The sequence below is a fragment of the Cydia fagiglandana genome, chromosome 22 (genome assembly GCF_963556715.1).
Source record: "Cydia fagiglandana chromosome 22, ilCydFagi1.1, whole genome shotgun sequence".
NCBI classification, from domain to species: Eukaryota; Metazoa; Arthropoda; class Insecta; order Lepidoptera; family Tortricidae; genus Cydia; species Cydia fagiglandana.
This window is the reverse complement of record NC_085953.1, coordinates 815119-837349: the sequence shown is the minus strand read 5'-3', so window position 1 is coordinate 837349 and position 22231 is coordinate 815119. Positions and strand designations below refer to the sequence as shown.

Sequence of the window (22231 nt, the reverse complement as noted above, 5' to 3'; positions counted from 1 at the left end):
TAGATTACAGCAATGCACATAGAAAATGTGCTAAATGCGGAGCAACGGCTGTTGAAGCAGCCAGAGTGAAATTTATACAGCTTTAGTGGGTTCAGAAGGAACCGAGTCATAACGCATCTGGAAAGCGTATTAATTAACCGTGAAGAAATGTATGAATGAATACAAGTTAGAAATCTGTGTAAAATGCCGTGTGTAAAGTGTAGTGTATCTGTGTGTAAAGTGTAATAGGTAGGCATGCCTAATGTTATTTGTATAATACTGAAAACTTTGTGAATGCGCTTTATTAATGTCTATTTTTATTAAGTTGTCAGGGTTTAATTTTCAGTGTATATTTCTATATGTAAAACATAATACAATGTTATAAACATAAATATGCCTTTTATTTAAATCAATAGATAATACCACAAACAAGGGGTAATATTTGCATCTTTCATATATTTCGTGATATGAAGATAACAAATATGTTTATCAACATAATTACTATATACCTATAATACCAATACCCGCCAGGCTAAACCGGTTGTCAACTTTAGTTCCATTGGTACACATCGAGGGCGCCAGTAGTATAAACGTATAAACGGTTGGGGACATTTTTTTGTATGGAGTTACCGTTCTTCTCCTAGTGAGTATTATATTCTTTGGCTCACATGCCCGCAATGTTCGCAAACTTTTGGTAGGTAACAACAAGAACTGCTACTTACAATATATTGATTTAACCCTTCGTATGTCTAAGCACTGATCGGTGCGAACGAATTTAAACCTATTGTATTAAACAAAGGATTTTAATTCGAGCGCACTGATCAGTGCTTAGACAGACGATAGGTTAAACTAGCACGATTTTCACTCATACTTTTTGTCCGCCTGTGACCACGAACATAAGGTCGCGTTCGAAACGTCAGGCCATAAATAAACGTAAATTTTACGCGATTAAGTCCCGTGTCAGTTATAAAAGTTGCGAGCACACCAGAGACAGCAACGGAGTTGATTGATAGCAGTAGCCGTGGCCGAATCGGACGTGGAGGAGTTAGGGCCACTTGCACCATCCTACTAACCCAGGGTTAAGCGGTTAAACCGTTAAGTTAGTGTCAAATTGTACTGGTAACCATGGTGACTCCAAGTTTAACGGGTTAACCACGGGTTATTGGAATGGTGCCAGTGACGCTTAGTTAGTTAGTACACATATAAACCAAGGACAGCATTATTATTTATTAGGTATACAACAACTTATTATGGGGCTACTCCCTCCCATTCATATTTCTACGAAAATATTACCAAAATCGCATACCATTCAAACTGCTGTCAGTTTACTTTATCTAATTCCAAATATCACTGTAGTAAAGCATAATAAACAAACGCCAAGGAATTTTGGCATCACTACTAACAAAACCCTTAAAGTGAACCTTATGTATTCTCAATAAGGTACAAATTGGCAGTTAACAATATGGACGTAGGTCAGGCTCCTTAACTAGGAATAATGGAAAATGTACTTTATTCAATGGTATTTAGGTTTAATTTACAATGACAAAGGTTTATAGTAACAAGCATGGACAATGTTTAGAAAAGCGAGAATAACTCATTGAGAGAAAATAGATTTATGACGTTTTTTTTTCAAACAGTTTTTATGGTGGGGTGGGATATTCCGATTGTGCGATGTAAAGCCGACCACTGACCAACAGGCCGCCGGACGATATCGGCCTGTCAGTTAGAACAAAAATTTGACAACTCCGAACAACTGACCGGCCGATATCGTCCGGCGGCCTGTTGGTCAGTGGTCGGCTTAACTGTGTATCTGTTTAGTAGTGTATTCTTGCGGTTAATAAGCATGTATGATTGATAGGTTTCTACTATCGATTTTACACAGATAATAGTAGTAACTTGGGTCCTTGAACCTTTTTATTTATAATTTTCGATAGGTGTGTTTATGTTAATTAAATTAGTAATAGAATGTCATCCGGTCTTTTTCTGACAAATCTGATTTGAGCATAAAAATACTAAATGCGATATGGTGGCCGCAGTTTAACGACTTATACCTAATGTGAAACATCCGATCTTGACTCAGTCCGATTGTAATACCCTGTTTTTTACGTGGAGAATTGCATTTACGCATGCTTAAACGAAGAACTAGGAATACGAACGGGTATGTCGTACTCGTAGACAAGTGCCCGCTCTACCGACTAAGGGCTGATTTAGACGGCGCGTGAACTCGTATGCGATTTTAGTTACATATTTTGCATTTGCATCCAATTTCGGCCGACCAATCTGATACCGCAATGTAATGTAATGAAACTCGCATGCGATTTCTCGCACCTTCTAACTCAGCCTTATATACCATATTTACTTACCTACCTGTAATAAATATCAATAATATCCAATGCCAATAAAACCAGCTCAATTGATAATCAGGAAAAAATTGCTACATTGTGTAACAATAATAATATTGATAAAGTGGATAGGGAAGATAGCGGGGTTAATTGGGTCAGGGGGGCAGTTAATGAACAAGTAGGTAGTAGTTACAGTTAGTCAAGGGGCTGTGCTTGTTGGTGAGAACCAGTGTTGCCAATTCTGTAAACTTTTGTAGTCACCTAACGCCCTAACCTAACACCTGTGCTCTGTTTATCAAAAGCTTGTAACTAGTGATACAAGCGGATGTCACTTTTTGACAGCTTTTGTTAGAAAGGGATTTCCAGTTGTATTACAAGTTACAAGCTTTTGACAAAGAGTCCCGTGGTAACTATTGTAGCAAAAATATTGATACGGTGGATAAGGGAGATAGATAAATTAATTGGGTGAAGTACAAGATTACAGACAAAGATTAATGAGCTATCGTTTCTAGACGTTATTGTTGTGGTGGCACAGAGGGCCTACCGCGAAAATCGAAATTTCGTTATCTGCTTCTTGCATACATATTAATTATTAACACATTCATCGAGCGATAGAGAGACAGCAGGCAAATTTAGATTTTTGATGACCCTTCCCACCTGAATCCGCCAATGCTTATGCATCACTTGTTGAAGATGTAATTAAAAAGTCGTATACTTGCCACAGAACCCACAGTCTATAAAACAATAACTCGACGAAGCCAGGGCAATCGAGCGGGGTGCTAGGGGTGGGTCGCGCACACCCGAGCTGCATACATCGCCATTGTTAGATTTGTTAGTAGCTCGGTACTATTTACAGAGCTGTTTTATTTGAAATGTTTGGGTAGTTCTTGTGCGGTGTCGGCATTTAGGCGTCGGTCCACTGTTACTTTTTACACAGTAACAGAACACACATAAAACTCACCAGTCACATATCCGTCACACCATCTTCAATACAACTCGACCAGCTTTATAAGCAGCTTCAGCATATCGCACACGAAATAAAACAAATTGCACAACACCTTATACCACAAACGCTTCACGTCTATAAGGTAGCAACTCAACACTAGCACTATCAACAAGGCAAAGTACCATTTCTTTTTATCACTTATAACCATCTGCGAGTCGTCCGTTACCGATTTTTGAATTTAAGTCGCTTTAAGGTCTGGTTTTGGCGGCATTTTACTGGTTCGAATAATTTTTGATCTCTATAATGAAAACAAATATGTACATGTGATTCGATAATTCAAAGAATTATTTCATACCACAGAATTTAAAAGATCATAGAGTCCGTATAAGCTAATTCTGACTACAATTTTATGTGCCACTAAAAGTGTCATGTTTTCATAATTTGACATTTATATTGGCACAGGGTACTTCCATACTTGATCACTACAAAATTTGTGCAAATTTAGCTCGGCCGAACTCTATAATCGGTTGAATTTAGGCCATGCCATGGTATGATGTTGATGGTATTATTAGGCCATGGTATGATGTTGATGGTATTATATTATTGCTTGAATGACAGAAACACGCAGTTTTATTGTTACACTGATTTCAGACCGAGTGTAAAACATTTAGTTTCAATATTATACGAAACCCCTAGAGTTCATTCGATAGCGTAACTTGCGTTCGCGTTTGATAACTCTATTTTTTTATGAGATTTTGAACAGCGCGCCAAGCGGGACGTTTTGGAAACTCAAAATCCCATACAAAATGAGGCTTAACGCAAACGCGTACGTCACGTGACGCTATCGAATGAAATTTAAATTTACACTGGTCTGTGTGAGAGTACATACGATACGTTTGTTCCTTTTGGTCGATAGTTTGTTTGTCATTAGGAAGACGGAAATAATCAACATTATTTATATGTAGTTTTAATGATGGCATGTTGCGATACTATCGATTACTGAACTTTATTGGGGATGTCCAAAATTAATGTTGATATGAATAGGACAATATTTGCTAGAGTTATTTAACTTATTAATAAATCTACAATAGAAGTCAAGGTCTTGTTAAGTGGTAATTCCAAGCAGTGTTGGCCGAACGTTAATGCAATTGACCATTAAAAATTAACCATTGAAAAGGTTAATTGCCATTAGCCATTAACCATTGAAGGAAAATTAATTATCAATTGCATTGAACATCAATTTGCATTAATGTTAATTTATTACGAACCACTAACAATTAAAAATAATTAATGGTTATTGCTTTACAAACCATTAAAAACTAAAACAATTTTTAATGAAAATTAAACATGTGATTGATAATTAACAATTAACAAGAATAAATATCGTAATTTTATAAAGACGTCCAAGGGATCAAAGGTCTAGTGCAGCGGTCGGCAACCTACGGCCCGCGGGCCGCATGCGGCTCGTGAACCTATCACTTGCGGCCCGAGTGCCGCCTTGGCTATTTTGTATGTAATAGTGACAAACGACAATGTCTCATAAAGTCATAAATATTAACAAAGTACGGCCCGCGTGACAGTCTGCCAACAGGGAGAGATGGCGGGAGATCGTGCGAAGAGCTGTGTCCGCCTCTACTACCGATGCGGACGCCTCAACGTGACCACGACCGCTCTGTCAAGAGCGATACGACAGAGAAGAAGACGGCCCGCGTCACCATTTATTTTATTTATTTTATTTATTTTATTTATTTTATTTATTTTATTTATTTTATTTATTTTATTTATTTTATTTATTTTATTTATTTTATTTATTTTATTTATTTTATTTATTTTATTTATTTTATTTATTTTATTTATTTTATTTATTTTATTTATTTTATTTATTTTATTTATTTTATTTATTTTATTTATTTTATTTATTTTATTTATTTTATTTATTTTATTTATTTTATTTATTTTATTTATTTTATTTATTTTATTTATTTTATTTATTTTATTTATTTTATTTATTTTATTTATTTTATTTATTTTATTTATTTTATTTATTTTATTTATTTTATTTATTTTATTTATTTTATTTATTTTATTTATTTTATTTATTTTATTTATTTTATTTATTTTATTTATTTTATTTATTTTATTTATTTTATTTATTTTATTTATTTTATTTATTTTATTTATTTTATTTATTTTATTTATTTTATTTATTTTATTTATTTTATTTATTTTATTTATTTTATTTATTTTATTTATTTTATTTATTTTATTTATTTTATTTATTTTATTTATTTTATTTATTTTATTTATTTTATTTATTTTATTTATTTTATTTATTTTATTTATTTTATTTATTTTATTTATTTTATTTATTTTATTTATTTTATTTATTTTATTTATTTTATTTATTTTATTTATTTTATTTATTTTATTTATTTTATTTATTTTATTTATTTTATTTATTTTATTTATTTTATTTATTTTATTTATTTTATTTATTTTATTTATTTTATTTATTTTATTTATTTTATTTATTTTATTTATTTTATTTATTTTATTTATTTTATTTATTTCGCGCTTCATATAAATGAATAAATCCCATTTGTCCCCGTTTCCCATTTGTCTCCAACTCACATATGACAGGGACAAATAAAAATACACCAATAATGAGTGTATTCGCATTTAATAGTTTCAAGCAAAATTAACATTAATTATTAGTTTATGAAAAAAATATTTAATTCCATTAAACGTTAATGCAATTGAGAGTAATTCAAATTAATTTTTTGAAACTTTAATGCCATTAAATAGGCAATTAGATTAACAATCAATGTAATTAAACGTCTCAAGATTCAATTCTAACTAACTTTAATTAAATTGATGCGTAATGCAATTGATTAATTGCGGAATTAATGGTTAATGCAATTGATTAATTGTTAATTAGAATTAACCATTACGGCCAACACTGATTCCAAGGGCCCAACGTTTTCTGTTCTCTTTCACGGCGCAGCAACTAGTATCATTTCTCTCTCCTCGCTCTTTTAAAAATGCCGTTTGTCAAAAAAGGACAACCATACTGTTGACAAGATGGACTTCAAATCAAGTGTTGCCTTTTTTGATGCGCCCAGGCTGTGTATGTGTGCGTAAAAGCGTATATGTGTGCTCTTTTAGGGATGTGAAAAGTCGATTTTAATCATGTTATATATCGATAAACGCTACACAGCGGAACGAAATAGCGATTAATAAAGCTTCAATATCTTCGTTAAACATAAACATAATTGAAATGCTAATGGATAATGAATATATTATAATATAATAATATAATTCAATTATTGCGGAACACCTATTTTAGGAGGTATTTATGTATTTTAATTAAATATCTGAACTTTCCCTTGGTTCCCTGCTGGGGCGTTACTATAAAATTGTGATCTGATAACCACAATAAAGAATAAAAGGGTTTTTGTTCATTTTAAGTATCGTTAAACCTTTGAAGTAAAATTAAAATTGCAAGAAATGTCGATAGTTTATCGATATGACTTTATCGACATGGCTACAGCAAGGTGGGCCTCATTGTTAATCGTACACTAAACAAAAGTGGCAACAGTGACAGCTCGCTGAGACACCATCTCTATATATTATAAATCTATGGGTAATTCCCAGCTGGTGATAATCAATGTCATATTTTATTGTCTATGAAAATTTATAAGTTAGTCTATGAATTTACTAGAGTCGGTAGCGCTGCACTCTGGCGGCTGGCTGGCAGAACATTGCAGTAATCTCCCCTATTCAAGTTCAATGTAGTTGTACCTCCACTTTGCTTATCTATATTATTAAGGAAAACGATATTCGCCCATGGGTATTCAATTTCCGGAAGAATTACCTATTTACATCACTTCCCGCTAACTCCATCGAACTGATTAATTTTTATATGCCCTGTATTTACTCGTACATAATGCTATTTATTTGCTACTGTAGTTCTACTTCTAAAATACTTGACAAATAGAATCGTGAAACAAATAGCGTAACACGAAAGCCGTCAAAGTATAAACAGTGTAAACGTAACATCAGCTTTTGTCTGGATTTCCGGAAATGACTCGAGAAACGTCGCCTTTCCTTCGGCTTGGAAAATTAGGTCTCGCCCGAATTTCACAGGATTTAATGTGGAATATATCATTCCAAATGGTGTCGTATTATTAATGAAATACGTCACGATTTCTAATGACAAACATTTGTTATCGGTTGCGTCGTCATAACGTGAGGGCGTGTCAGTCATATTCACAATGTGATTACATTTTCGCTCAGGCGATGACAATCATACCTACTTTGCCAAACTCCAAAATAAATGAAAAATTGCATTAAGATGACAGATGCTACGAAAAGTCACGTGACTACTTATTTCCATACAATATTTGAATTTTGATTCTTTAGATTGCCGTACGATTGTTTCGAAAGATTGAAAAAAACTGCTAGTTAATTTTTTTTTCAGAAATACAATCAGTTACATACTTATATTCAGTCATATTATTAATTTTATTGAGCTAAAATTCAATACGTAGGTATCTTAGTCGTATATGTATGTATTTTAATAATGTTTGTGTTACAACCCTAACTCAATTATTTTCTAAATTATTGTAATAGTCAATGACATCATGTAGTATTTATAGTCGTCGTAATGTGAATGTACATCATTTTGTCGTACATATCAGTTTTTTGTCACGTAAAAGCTAACTTTAAACACATATTGGAATAGTTTCGGCTATAAGCCTTGAAACTGATTCAAAATCAATTCTATCGATTACAAATTATAATCAAGTTTCGAACTCGAATTTTACACGAATCGTGTACGAATTAGCCATCAGCGGACCGTATATCTTTCGCAATAAGGGTTATGTTACGAATCTTCAGTTAACAGTGTGGAGTTTAGAATGTATTCTGATTCGCTGTTTTCTATACGGGTCTTAGATAAGCATGCAAATTTTACAAGGGACCGTTTTGTTTCTTCTATCTCATTTAAATACCGTTTCAGCGTGTTAAAATAAACATTGTTTAATGGTGTGGGGAGGACTGTGTGATATTCACTAAATGTGACGTTCCACGGCAAAAGGTACCTACCTTATGGCGGCTGGCGCTTACATCGCATATCGCCGCAATAATATTGGAGCGACGTTCGCCAACCGCCATAAGGTATCTTTACCCGTGGGACGTCACAAATATTGCTGAAAGTAGGTCCAAAGGGACCCACCGATTAACAGTCCGCCGGACGGTATCGGCTTGTCAGTTTTTCGGAACTGTAAAAATTTTGTTCTAACTGACAGGCGGATACCGTCCGGCGGACTGTTAATCAGTGGACCCTAGGGGGTAAAGGTAGAGGGCCACAGGGGCGCATCGCACGCAATGTATTCTAGTAAGTATTCTTTTTATAGAAAATCACATAAGTGGATTTGTCTTTCTATACTACCAAAGAAAGGTTGTGTTTTTAACGTAAGTATCTACAACCAAGTAGACCCTAAAGCGGGTTTCAACAAAATGAATATTCTTGTCTCAGTGTATACTTTGTTAACCAAGTTTTAGATTGTTAACCAAGGGTGGAAAGTTATCCATTGCACCCGAGATATTTTGGCGCTCGAACGAAGAGAGAGCGCCAATAGTTCGAGGGTGAGATGGTTACTTTTACCCGAGTTAAACACTCTACTTTTCATTTCGACTATGAGGAAAGTCAAACACAAAAAATGTAGGTTGATTATTGGTAATATTATCTTTATATTACATTAATTCATTCAGTTTCACTTTTTTTAAGGCGCGTATACAAGGCCGTTTCAGATACATCCCAATTTACGATCGGATTGTCTATGGTTTTCGATTTTTTTTCTATCAAAATGTAAACGGCGCCAATTTCAGTCATGCGGAATATGAGAGCTTTTAACTGAATAATATGCTGTTGCTCGAAGTAAAAATAGAAAAAATTAATTTCCACCCTAGGGTGGGAAATGAAATTTTCCACCCGGTAATTAGCCTATGAAAGGTGAACTTTTCGAACAAGAGAGATGAAAAAGGATTTTGGAGAGTAAAACTAAAACATCAGACACTCCTGTCAGATGTAATATTAGGCTCAAGTCGCTGCAAAGTTGTCTTAGGGCCGATTCAGACGGACTGCAACCTGACTGCAAACTCCCTTTCCTTTAGACGGACTCCAATGAGGAAATTGAAGATCAAATCTCTACCTTAATTCGTAGCCACCTGACACGAAATGAAATCTTTTGCCATTTCATAAAACTCCGGATAGCATTCGGAACAAAAGCTTTTAACGAAATGAACTGTATAAATAAAGTCGTTTCAATTTGTTACTAAACTCCGCGTTGAAACGGGGAATAAAGAAGTCCGCAAAACTCCATTATAATTTTATGTCGAAATTCTGCGTTCTTTTGTAACTAATACGAGTAGGGAACGAATTGAATAAGAATTGACTAAAATAGTGCCCGTTACCTAAAAAAAAACAAATTTACTATATCGGACTACGTTTTGAATATTTACATAAAATTTAGTTATTTAGCAGAATCTGCACAAGACCAATTGATCCAATAATTTCTTAGCACTTTAGTCCAAATAGTCTACGTGTACCCAGCGGTAGTATGTTTTTTTTTGACCCCGCAAAAGGGGTTTGGACATCGCCCTAAAGACTCAATGAACCAAAACTATTTCAGCTCAATGAATATTACGGAAATTTTACGCGTTGTATCGGAACTAGTATTCGCACATGTTAAAAATAATATAGAGATAGACAAACGTATGTAGAGTCAGACCAAAACTCTGCATGACATTTGTAATGGCGAAGTGTGGCAATGTCATCATTACTGTCAAATTTGTATGAAAATATGGACACTCCTTTATTTTGTTCTGTTTTCTGTTCAAGTCGGTGCAAAATTAACTTAGACGGACTCTAGCTAGTTACGTATCGTCACAGTTCCTAACACAACGATTTTTTAATTTTCAATATTTTTTTATTTTAGCTATATTAAATTACATTAAAATGTCGAAGAAGTCATCATATGTGTATTTGTGTAATATGAGGCGGATCAGGCCGCGATTCCACTACGATGGGATGGTTACAGTAGAGTAAAAATCGAATGTAACACACCTAGGGCAAAGAGTAAGATCGGTTTAGCTTAATTAAAAATTAACACAGAAGGTGAGTAAATTCGGTTAACTTCGTATGTACCCTCACTGACCACATTTCCTTTGCTGACACCAAAAAGCACTGTTCCAGCCAGCAAAAAAGCCAGCCTATACCTAACAAATATTAAATTCTACTAGCGTAGGTGAGATAAAACCAATCAATATGGGGGGCTGGCTAATCAGCCGGCGTTGGGGGAGATTGTTAAATATAACTGTTGTCCTTTCTACTTATCGCTCCATTTGCTGTGGGTGCTGACCTGAGAGACCCGTGCACAGGGTAGATTTATTTTTAAAATAAGTTGCAGTAGAAGGGATTTATGAGGACAGCGTCTACGAAATATAAAAGACTAAGTTTCTCAAACCTGTTGACGATTCGACGACCGGTTGGGCGTCCTATTAGGTATCGCTGGCGCGATGAGGTCGTGAAAGATCTGGCCCCAATTTCACCACGGTGACAGGTGCGACAATTGTAAAATATCACTGTTACTGACGTCACAGGCATCCATGGGCTACGGTTACCGCTTACCATCGGGCGGGCCGTATTCCCGTTCGCCACCATTTTTTCAGGATTGCCGTAAAACAAACCTAACCTATCTACAGTAGCTCTACTATGAGTTCCGTGAATGACAGTGAGAAGTGAAGATAGTGAGAAAGTTAAGGAAAATGTATGGAGTAATTGTACAGTGCCTCTACCGGGCACGTAAAGAACTAAAAGTTTCAATTTGTACCATGAGTTACAAACGTTTTTACGCGAGTTTTCCATACTTGCCTAACTTCACACCTAAAACGCTCTCTTTCTAATTATATAATGAAAACTGAGCCAGAATTATTCTGCGTAAATACTTTACGCGAGTAAACGTGACAGATGTTATGGAAAAATACGTGCGTTTTCAACGTGACATTTCTGTCAACTTGTAAACACAACAAATACGCAGATTTTTCACGAATATTAATGCAATTTTCAACGTAATATGTATAAATTTATAACAGTATGTGAACTTCAAGCAAAACTTTAAGGGATAAATCAATTAATAGTTCGATAAAAGGCTGATTTAGTACAAAGGTAATGAGTTATACTTGACTTGAGTTCCTATTTCTACTGCTACATTTGCGAAAATCACATTGCTTACGAGCAATTTTTGGTTTTAGGCAAGAAGCTGATTGAAAACAACATTTCCATGAAAACCCGGATTGCATCATGTATGCATGCATATGCATGTAGAAGTTACATATGTATTAAGAATTAAGGCTCAATACAAGGAGCGGTACATAGACATGTTGCTGTTTTTGTTGCTGGGTGCACATAACACATATTGTAGTAAGAACATACCGCAAGACCTATTATAATATTTACACAAGAATTGCTACGTATTTTATTAAGCATTATTATCTTAAATAAAATAAAACATACAAATGTTCTGTGAGTTTATTTATTTTTCTTTAAGTACTAAGTAAGTATTATTTTATTTTCCGTTGTTCAAATTATTGTGTTTGGTACCTAGGTAATCGTTTTTCATGTCAACTTGGTAACAGGAAATATAAAACTATCTTCAAAAACTTTTGCTGGTGGTTCAGAATCTGAAAATTTAAATAAGATTTAAACACATTTATTGCCAAAAACCCGCTGCGTGGGTTCATTTTGTATTGGAAATGGGGCGCTTGGCACTGAAATATGCTCGAGATCATATAGGTACTATAAAATTAAGATCGCTATTACGGTCATACGTAGAGTCTGTGCGGAAAGAGAAGAGTCGTAGGTATAATGTATGGGCTCCCCTAAATTTCACGACTCTTCTCTTTCCGCACACTCTATTAGATAATGTTACTTAGCAGTAGGAGACGGCCGCTGTCATGATGCGGACTGAAGCGGACCATTATAATACATACCTATTTTAATATTTCTTCTCATGTGTGTACTATTTTCGTCATAGGTAATAAATATGTAGCCAAAAGTAGCCTGTATAATCGCGCCGTATACTTTGCTTCCTATTAACACGAAAAGTCATAATTTTAACTCGATTTTTAATGATGTTTACGTAAATTTTTTTTTTTTTTTTTTTTTTATTATGCATGGGTTTACTCATGGCCACAGACTAGCCGAGGCGTAGACGTGTGATTATCATATTTTGCAATTTTTGTCTTGAATACAATATATTTTAATTTATACATTGTTTACTAACATTGATGTGTTTATTATTTTCGTAACTATGGCAACGTCAAATCTTTAAAAAAATTGTAGAATGAAGGTTGAGTCAGTAACAAAGTGACAAAATTGGTCTTAGAGCATTTAATAACTGGAGTGGCCATTGAGTGCTTACTGTTAGGATTTAGGATTAGGGTTCCAACTGTTCCAAGCAGGAAAGAAAAGCTTATTTTAACACCATATAGGTAATGTTTATTAATCTCAAGCAAGACTACATAGTAATGGCATCTCATACGGGAAGAAAGAACACCTACATTTGTTATACAGGGTGATTCATGAGACGTGAGCAGGACTAATCCTGCACACTCAGCAACTGATAATTGATCGATCACCGTCGTATTTAGGTGAAACAACGACACTTTTTCCTATTTTTAACTTTTTGGTGAGGGCAAATTTAACTGTCTACAATCATGGTCACCCTACAAGACCTAATTAATAAACATAAAACCTCTTTAACCGTAATGACAGCATTTTGATTACGAAGAAAATAAACTGTCGAACTTGAGTGAGATACGAGTTTTCAAAAGTAACCAGACCGTGATGACAGTGATGACATTCAATTTGACACAGAATATCGGTAGTTTAGTATTCTAATTTTAGGGTGACCATGCATGTCGTAAATAAATTTATTAATTTTTTTTTCAACACGAGTAGAAAATTAACGTTAACCTCACTAATACTGATACGAAACAGTTGCTTATAATTGACAAAATGCGCAGTCTTAGTCCTGCTCACGTCTCCTGAATCACCCTGTATATTGACAACCGAATAAATCAAATATCATAGTCGTAGTAGTCTCGAAGGTATACTCTTTATTTTTTTGTTGACATTATTACTTACCCCTCTGCCGAAAAACTTGCACAATTAGGATTGTTAATTTTTTTTAGACCCCCATTTTTATTTTATTTTCGGAGAATATAGGTTAATTTAAGATACTAATTTGAATGATTTAGTATTTCGTGGCTCGGTTGAACATTTATAATTTATTGAAAATATGAGATACGACTTCTCGTAAATTACATGTCGTCGGCTGTTTGATAAAGCACAAGCAACAACAAGAATTAAAAAAATAGTAGTCATTGTCAATTAATTGTAATGTCACCTGTCGACAATGTCAGTGTCACGTGTTTCTATAAATAATAATATCGTCTGGAATGGCAAACTCGTTTATTTTGAATCATTAATTTCAAAATACCTACGCTATAAATTTGAGAAAGCTGATTCCAGAAATTTGCCTAAGTTATATAATATAACTTAGTTTTATTGGAGTATGTATCCATATAGCATCCAACTCCAACCATAACTTGGCTGAAATCAAGGGAGCAAAAATACAAACGTAAGTTACCTACATCATATATATTTTAACTGATTAGATTTGTAAGAAGATTGGATTCATAAAATCGTTACAAGCGTCCATTGCTAAAGGTAGCTTAGCACCCAGTGGGTGCTTTCTACCGGCTTGTCACCATTGTTTGGATATTGTACTACATACTTATACTACTATATTAGGAACATGCCAATTTTGCTAATTATATCCTATTATTTCAGGTCATCGTGATTCCTATTTAGATACAGCTGTGAGATATGTAACTGCACTTGGGCCCAGAACAAAGTTGAGCATTTTATATTGAAACGAACGTCATATTAATTATTAATCGTCGTAATACTTTACGACCGTAAATAATGCCTGGGAACAGAGTAAATAACAAACCATACACTTCTCTTCTGGATGGTCAACAAGAAGCCATCATTGTCAGATGCTCGCGCAGAACATGATAAACATACATTTAATGTAAAGTTACTATTTTTTTTGGAAACATATATTTCCCAAATTAATAAAAAAAGTAGGTAAACAAAAACATGTTTTATTATTCACAACTCTTTATTAAGTCTTGTCCACCATGATATCAGCAGCTTGAACTGCAACATGTACCTGGAAATTAGAAATTATATCTTTTTAAAGCAGTTTCAGGCTGAATTTTGAGTATGGCTATGTATTCTTGTATATTCCTTCTTTCTAGTAGGCACCATCTCTGTTTAACGGTTTGCCTTTAGATACTCTGGCTACATTACTACAGAAAATAAATAGATACCACGACCCTACCAATAAAGTGAGCTTTTAAATACTTAATTGTAGTAAATTAATATTAATTTTATACTTACATCTACGTGATTCTCACAGCAATACTGTGTGTAACACGTGAAGTAGGTAGGTATTCCAAGTTTAATTCACGGCACCTTAAACTAATAACGCACTAACGCACGCCTTATAAATCTATGCACGGCACCATCTTTCGCGTCGTAGGTCATCGTGGATTCGAACTATTATTTTTGTGAATCATTCCCACACGTAGGAACAACGTTTTTGATATATTATTAAGCAATGAAATCTACTGTTTAGGTATTAATTATAAATCAAATTGTAACAAACAAGTGCAGCGGTTTAACTGAAAAATTTTGTTATGACAATCGATGACAATGATAACTTTGACAATACGTGAGTGACGGACTATGGTTCGATAACTTTTATTATGCAATGACTTTACATTCAGCCCAGGAGAAGGTCAAACTAAGGTCATAATGATATTTGTTGAAATATCTTATATCCTCAATTATTATACCGCAGCAAATGTCGGAAACTGTTTAAAAACCTTATATCTCGAAATGGTTTTCGAAATAGAACATTTGAAAAAAAATGAACAATCCTAATTGTGGAAACTTTTGTATGGACTGACATGGCTATTTGTACGTTACGTACAAATCATGTAGAAATAGCAATACATTTGACGTCCCCTCCCCCGCAAAAATCGGCAGACTGTTTTGTAAAGAAAATGACAGCGATGACATCTCCCTTCTAAATGCTCTTAGTGGATGGTAGAGGTAAGGAATACAATCTCCATGTAATTAATAATGAAAAAGTGTCCGTCAAAAACCTTAAGAGGGAAGTATACTACGTAATCGTCCATACAAAAAGAAAAAACGTTTTTCCACTTGTAAATACGAGTATCTTCCATTCTCCATGATTTTTAGTACGGTATTGATACAATGAAAAACTAGGTGTATGGGTTTTCTTTATTTCGCTTTTTCGCTACTCTGGAGAGGTTTAGAATAATTATAATAGCTGACAGCGTGCCCAGTTTTTGCAAATATTCTCCCATAAAAGAGTTTTCTCATAAAGTCATAAAGGATTCTCCTTACCTCTACCCTCCATATTCACGGCTACCATCAGTATAAGTAACATTACTTTCTGTGCATCTCACTTGCACTAATATGCGAGAGCGAGATGCATAGATAGTAAATTACGTAGACGTGAGAAAATGTGTCAATTTTGTTATTTAGTTCTTTAGGTGAATCCTAGAGGCGCTGTATAAAACTCCGATATAACTCTTGCTCTGTTTTTTAGTATACTTAGAAAGGGACAGCATCGTTTGGAGTGGAGTGAAGTTAGGTACATAAGACCGTAAAGAAACGTAAAACGTGACTCACGGCACGTTTATTCACTGAAAGTAAGTGAAAAATACTCTGCCAACTGATGGTAGAGGCACAGAACAACCTTACGAAAATCGTGAAAAGTTAATGGTTTCAGTTTTATGAGTAACGATAATATGTGACAAACAATACATTATGACTTAAAACTTTATGGGAAACAAAGGGACCCCATGTTGTGTACATCGCCCTTAAATGCCTACATCCTACATCACACATTATTTAGATAATAACCGGAAATCGCATCACAAAAATGATGTTTGCACTAAAAACACAACAGGAAAACCGCGAACTGGTTAAAAGTGTCGTCTTAAATTCGCACAGGCACAGTTCACTCCTGATTTCAAACTGTGGGAGAAACGTGTTAAAATCTGTGGTTTAACGAATTTAGCATGTTTCCAGAAATGTTTAGGTTTGCATGAATGATTGCTGGACGTGTTTGTTTGGCTAACAATCCCACTTTGATATTTAGTTCGCGTTTTGGCTGGTCTCTCAATGTGCTGGCGTTTGGGAGATGAAAAGCAGACCTGGTGCACATTCTCATTGGTTGGGCGAGTAGTTTTCCGGTAATACGTATCGTGACATCTTCTTCGTCCTCGCCTCTTCCCGTTTTATACGCGGGCTCGGTTTTTCTAATCTTATGTCCAATTTTTTCATGTCAAGCGGGATATGACATTCGTCATCCAGGAAGTTTTTGCAATGCCTCTCTCCAGTGTGTAGCTAGGGGTTTTCACGACATCGCGATCCTTAGGACTAGTTACTCGTAGCTAAAGGGTCGTCTATTTGAGTATTTGCCTCTCTAACGTTCGAATAAATATGTAAGGGCAATAGACACATCCCTAAAACGATATCCCTATGTAAGTGCCTATGTACAACGACAGTGCGGCCAGGAACTTTGTGATTAATTGCCCAGCTCCCGTTAAATCATCTATGCCCCGACTAATTACTTTGCCGGTAAAATTTTCGACCTTCCCATCAGGATTTTCATCAGTACATATACTCGTATGTTCACTAACAGTTAGGGTATAATTGTATAATTATTACTGTATAATGATGCCATGGACATACGCTCCTCATTAATATGGGGACAGATATACATACACCATCATCTACTCGACACTATTAGCAGAAAATTGGTACTTTTTAGAGTTCCGTACCTCAAAAGGAAACAACGTACCTTTATAGGATCACTCGGGCGTCTGTGATCCAAAGACATGGACATATTACGTACTCGTACATAATGAATTTTAAAAACCGGCCAAAGGGTGCCAAATACGCAAAAAACGGCAAAAAAATCACGTTTGTTGTAAGGAGGCTCCCTTTTAAATATTTATTAATTTTATTATATTCTGAATTTAGTACTTGTTGTTACTCGTATAGCGGCAACAGAAATAAGAATAACTCATCTGTGAAAATTTCAACTGCTTAGCTATCACGGTTCATGAGATACAGCTTGGTGACAGACAGACGGACAGTGGAATTTTAGTAATAGGGTCCCGTTTTTACCCTTTGGGTAAAAATTTTGTTAATTAATATGTTGTGTTCTATATCAAATGTTTGTATGTACAAAAGGTTCATCAAGCGAGGCTCGAGCCTATTTTCGTGACTCAAGAGGCGTGGACGGTTGCCTGCTTGAAATGTTCGGAAAACTGTTACGATACATTTCGTAAACTTTTCAAGGTTTCTTTAGTAAGTATCTATCATTAGTGTATGTTTATATCTAAAGTGGAATTTAAGGGTGATAACTGATAAGGTGTTTTCTTAAGCTTGCCTGGAAATATTATCATTCCGTTCGACAATAATTCGTTCGTTAATAATTTTGAATGAAATTTTGATTGTCAGTGTTATTTTTCGTAATTATTCATAATGTAAAAAAACTGACAATCACAATATAAATTCCTAAAAATTTACCATGTGTAATTTTAAGTGACATTGTATATTGTGAGATAAATAAATCATATCATATCATATCATATCAATATGACAATATACACTGTGGAACGTCGTCGCGAACAAGTTAATTAGCGAGATGCGCAGGCAATGGATTTTCGCTGGGCTATGCTGGGATTAAAAATTAAACTTTCCCAACTTTCAGCTTATTGGTTTTAAGCACTAACCTCTGCCGATTTGGGGATTGCCTGCATTATGTTACTAAACAGCCTCGCTTCTTTCGTCCGTTTATAGCACACTCGACCGGCAATGGGTTTTCTCAGAATCTTTAATAATGGACCAATTTTACAATTCTTTCTATTGCCTTTTATCATAGTAGAGAGACCCCATGCACCCTATTAATTATTCATAGCGAGTGTCTAACTATTAAGCATCGGAGTCTAGTCAGCGTCGAGCAGCAGTCACAGAATTGACTAGATGCCGACGCTCGGGAGGCGCTAGTGTGGGGTCTGTCTAAATTTTCCGCAGACAGAGACACCAATATGAAATTTGAAGGCAACATATATTTTAGGCCTGTATTCACCTCGCATCATGCCTTAAGCTAAACAACTCCATTGTCTCATCCAGTTACAAGGAGACAACATGAGACTAATCGATTTACGTGAATACCGTCGTGTTTTAACAGCAACATTCATACAGACGGAGAGGGACCTTATGTATTGACAATAAGGTATAAGATTTGTCATTAACAGTGTGAACGATAAATCAGAAAGGGCAAATGAAGGCAGCGAATGGCGCAATGTCATCGCGGAAGATGTAAACGCCTTTGCAGGTCAGGCCTATTATGGTTACAAACATTGGATTTTTTATTTCATTTTCTTCTTCGCCTAGCCTTTTCCCATATCATTTGGGGTCGGCTCTCCTCTTCATTCTTCGCCAGGCGTACCTGTTCTGGGTCGTCGAGACATCTACCTGGGCTTTCTTAAGAGCCAACAGGAGTGGTCATTTCTCCATACAAACGTACTCGACTGTTTCCTCCGTGGGTTTTGAAGCTAGAGCAATGATTTTTTTCAACACAGATTAATATTGTCAATATCTGTGTCGGACGGTTTAGCTTTTTTGATATTTTTGTTTTTTAAGGCGCTAGAGCCCTTCAAAAATGGCCAAAATGGCCTAATTGATTATGCCGCAATGAGAGGCGTGGTATTCAAAACAGATATCAATTAGCCAAAAAAGCAAAACGGTGCGACACAGATAATTTCATAATCATTTACATTTCCAAATTTGGTTACGATTGGTTAAGTTTTGGAGGAGGAAACAGTCGAGTACGAAACCTCGATTTTTGAGGTTTTTTGTTTACACAGGATTTTTCGCCTTGTCCTTTCGCACTAGTTTTAGGAGCCGCTTCCGTTAGCAAGACGGGTATATTTACCTAAAATATTTAAATTGCAGCTCCTGCTTCGTCTTAAGTCGACTGGGCCGACTATTGCCTGGAACTGGGATTTTTATTTCATGACAATGACAAATTACTGATTTGAAAAATAAGCCCTGTGTAGATTATTTTAGATACATGACCCACTTATCCACTTTTGCTGAAAGGCAACGGCAAGAAAATGTCAAGCGTAAAGCATGGCTGCGTACCGTAAAAATAAACTTTCGATAGGAAACTTTGTGAATAGCACTCGTTCCAGTTTTATAACAACGTTCAAACTTAGACGAGTTTCGAGCTCCTTGGGAGTTTTCTTTGATAGGTTTTTCAAGTAAAAGATACACAGGAACGTAGGACTTACCACAAATTTAAAAAAAGCTACGATTTTATTTATTGCGAATAAAGTAGTCATTGAAAGAAAAAGAAACGCTCAAAACTGCCCTAATATAAGTCGTGCCTACATTTTTTGCATCATACCACCTTATAAAATAAACTCCCCCGCCGCGCCTGTCTGTGTGTTCGCGATAAACTCAAAAACTACTGAACGAATTTTCATGCGGTTTTCATAAATCAATAGAGTGATTCTTGAGAAAGGTTTAGGTGTATAATTTGTTAACCCGTGCGAAGTTGCGGGTCGCTATAGTTTATAAGATAGTTTAAACTTACATTTATAGAAAAGTAATAAGATAATATGGACCTAGGTAGGAGTGCTGCATATGGACCACTTAAATGCGGAAAACCAATAAATATGTCAATGTGTAAAATACCTACTACAACATTATCAAGGGCCACATGGAAGAAATACCTTTAATTAAAGGAATAAATTGTAAAATTAGCCTTTAAACTGCCTAATCAGGGCCATATTTAAGTGTCTTATGTGTTTTATACCATAAATCGTTAATACATACATAACAAACACAATTCTAATCCATATTTATAGATTTTTCCTCTTATAATTTCAAATTAATGAACTTTTTGTCTGGCACCAACAGTCCTCATTCTTGTGTAGATTAAAATAACGGATCACGCCTTTGATATCCTCCCTGCTGAAATAATTTCCGAGAAATACTTTCCAAGAAAGCACTGTCCAAAAATAACTCTACTGTAACGAAAAATAATATTAACAGGTCGCAATATTCGCAGGCAAAGCGGAGAATAAACTGGATTATCTTTTCTTCATGAGCAGTAGGGAAAGGGCAAAACTGTAAAAACTAGGTTAGCAGGTGGAGAATAGAGATCTAAGATGCCTCGCCACTGATCGGTACCATCGCCCATACTGTTAACTGACAGTTCGTAAACTTTATTACAAAAGGCATAAGGTCCACCTATGGACAGTTAAGAGTGTTTTTGATTTCTCGACACCGATATTGTTTTTATTGCATTAAGAATTTAAAACTGCCAAGCAGATTGTAGATATAAAGCATTCTATTATATTGTTATTGATCATTGAAATGGTTTTAGTTTCATTACTAGCCCGTTAATGAATAAACAGAGTAGGTGGATGAAAGCCGCAGTGACAAATCGCGAAATGGACGAACTGCGTGTTGACGAATCGCGAAACGGACGTATCATATTATGGACGAATTGCCTAGTAGACGAAATACGATTTGGAGGAACTGCGTATTGGACGTACAGCTAACAAATCCTCAAATTTCACCCTCTGGGCGGGTAATGACAAGCCGAAGTGGGCGAAGGGAGTGGAGCCGCAGCGATACACTCTATTGTACCAACACGAAACAGGTGAAACAACAATGACAACAAAAGAATAGACGTACGAAGGCCAACTTATAACTATACAGGGTGTTTGGTACATCGTTTGCCAAATTAAAACGGCAGATAGGTTGAGTCATTTGCTATCTTCTTAACCTTTTAGCAACCGAGTGAAACAACAAGACGGATTGACGGCCATCATACATGGAAAGAAAGTTAAGTATAAGTATTATATCACAATAGAGATAATAATAAAAATATTTATCTAAAGAACACAAATGCCGCCGGTTCCTATCCTGACTGGTGTCACTAGCTCGCTTTAGTTCGTATAACACTAGCTTTTCCGTAGGCAACCTGCATACCTATATATCTGCGAAGATATTCAAAGGTGTAGAGCTGTAGAGTATAGTACCCGCATTAGGCCAGCGTGGAGATTCAGTGCAGAATACGAGTATAGCCCATCCCTTTCGCACATGAGAAGAGACCTGTGCTGTGCCCAGGGCGTAAAGGCTGAATTATTATTCATCATCATCATCATCTCAGCCATAAGACGTCCACTGCTGAACATAGGCCTCCCCCTTGGATCTCTATATTTGTGTTCTGCATGATGGGGGGTGAATGCCATAATCGCCACACTTGGCAGGCAGATTGGCGATCGCAGTCGAGTACACCGAATTTAAGGACGCTGCTGCCCGTCCACCGGTGGTCATATTATTATAAAGATCAATAATCTATCTTTAATACTGCAATTCTTGAAGCCATATACCTATTCTATACAAAGCCGTTCGGGGTCACGCGGTTCAGCCAGAGCTTTGATAAATGGACCGCTATCGGGATTGTTCGGCCCGTCCATCTTAGTCGCCCCACTTTAATCAATGGCGCGCCAGATTTGGCGGGCTTTTGATATTGACGTATAACACTGTAGAGAAAAACCGTTGTTCTGAACCTAGGTATTAGGAAATGTAGGTGAACGAAGAAAGACGCCAGAAAAATTAATGAGAACAAAGAGCAAAATGGAGCAGCTTGTTTTCTGATGGATGGAAATGGAGCACTGAGAGATTCCAAAATTACGGTTCACA

At 35.5% G+C, this 22231-nt stretch overlaps 1 protein-coding gene across 1 annotated transcript in view; it reads right to left on the bottom strand.

The window, feature by feature from the left end:
• The window catches only part of LOC134675597 (inositol 1,4,5-trisphosphate receptor), a 131984-nt gene that overhangs the window by 97449 nt on the left and 12304 nt on the right, over window positions 1-22231 (bottom strand). The gene's annotated exons all lie outside the window — the stretch shown is intronic.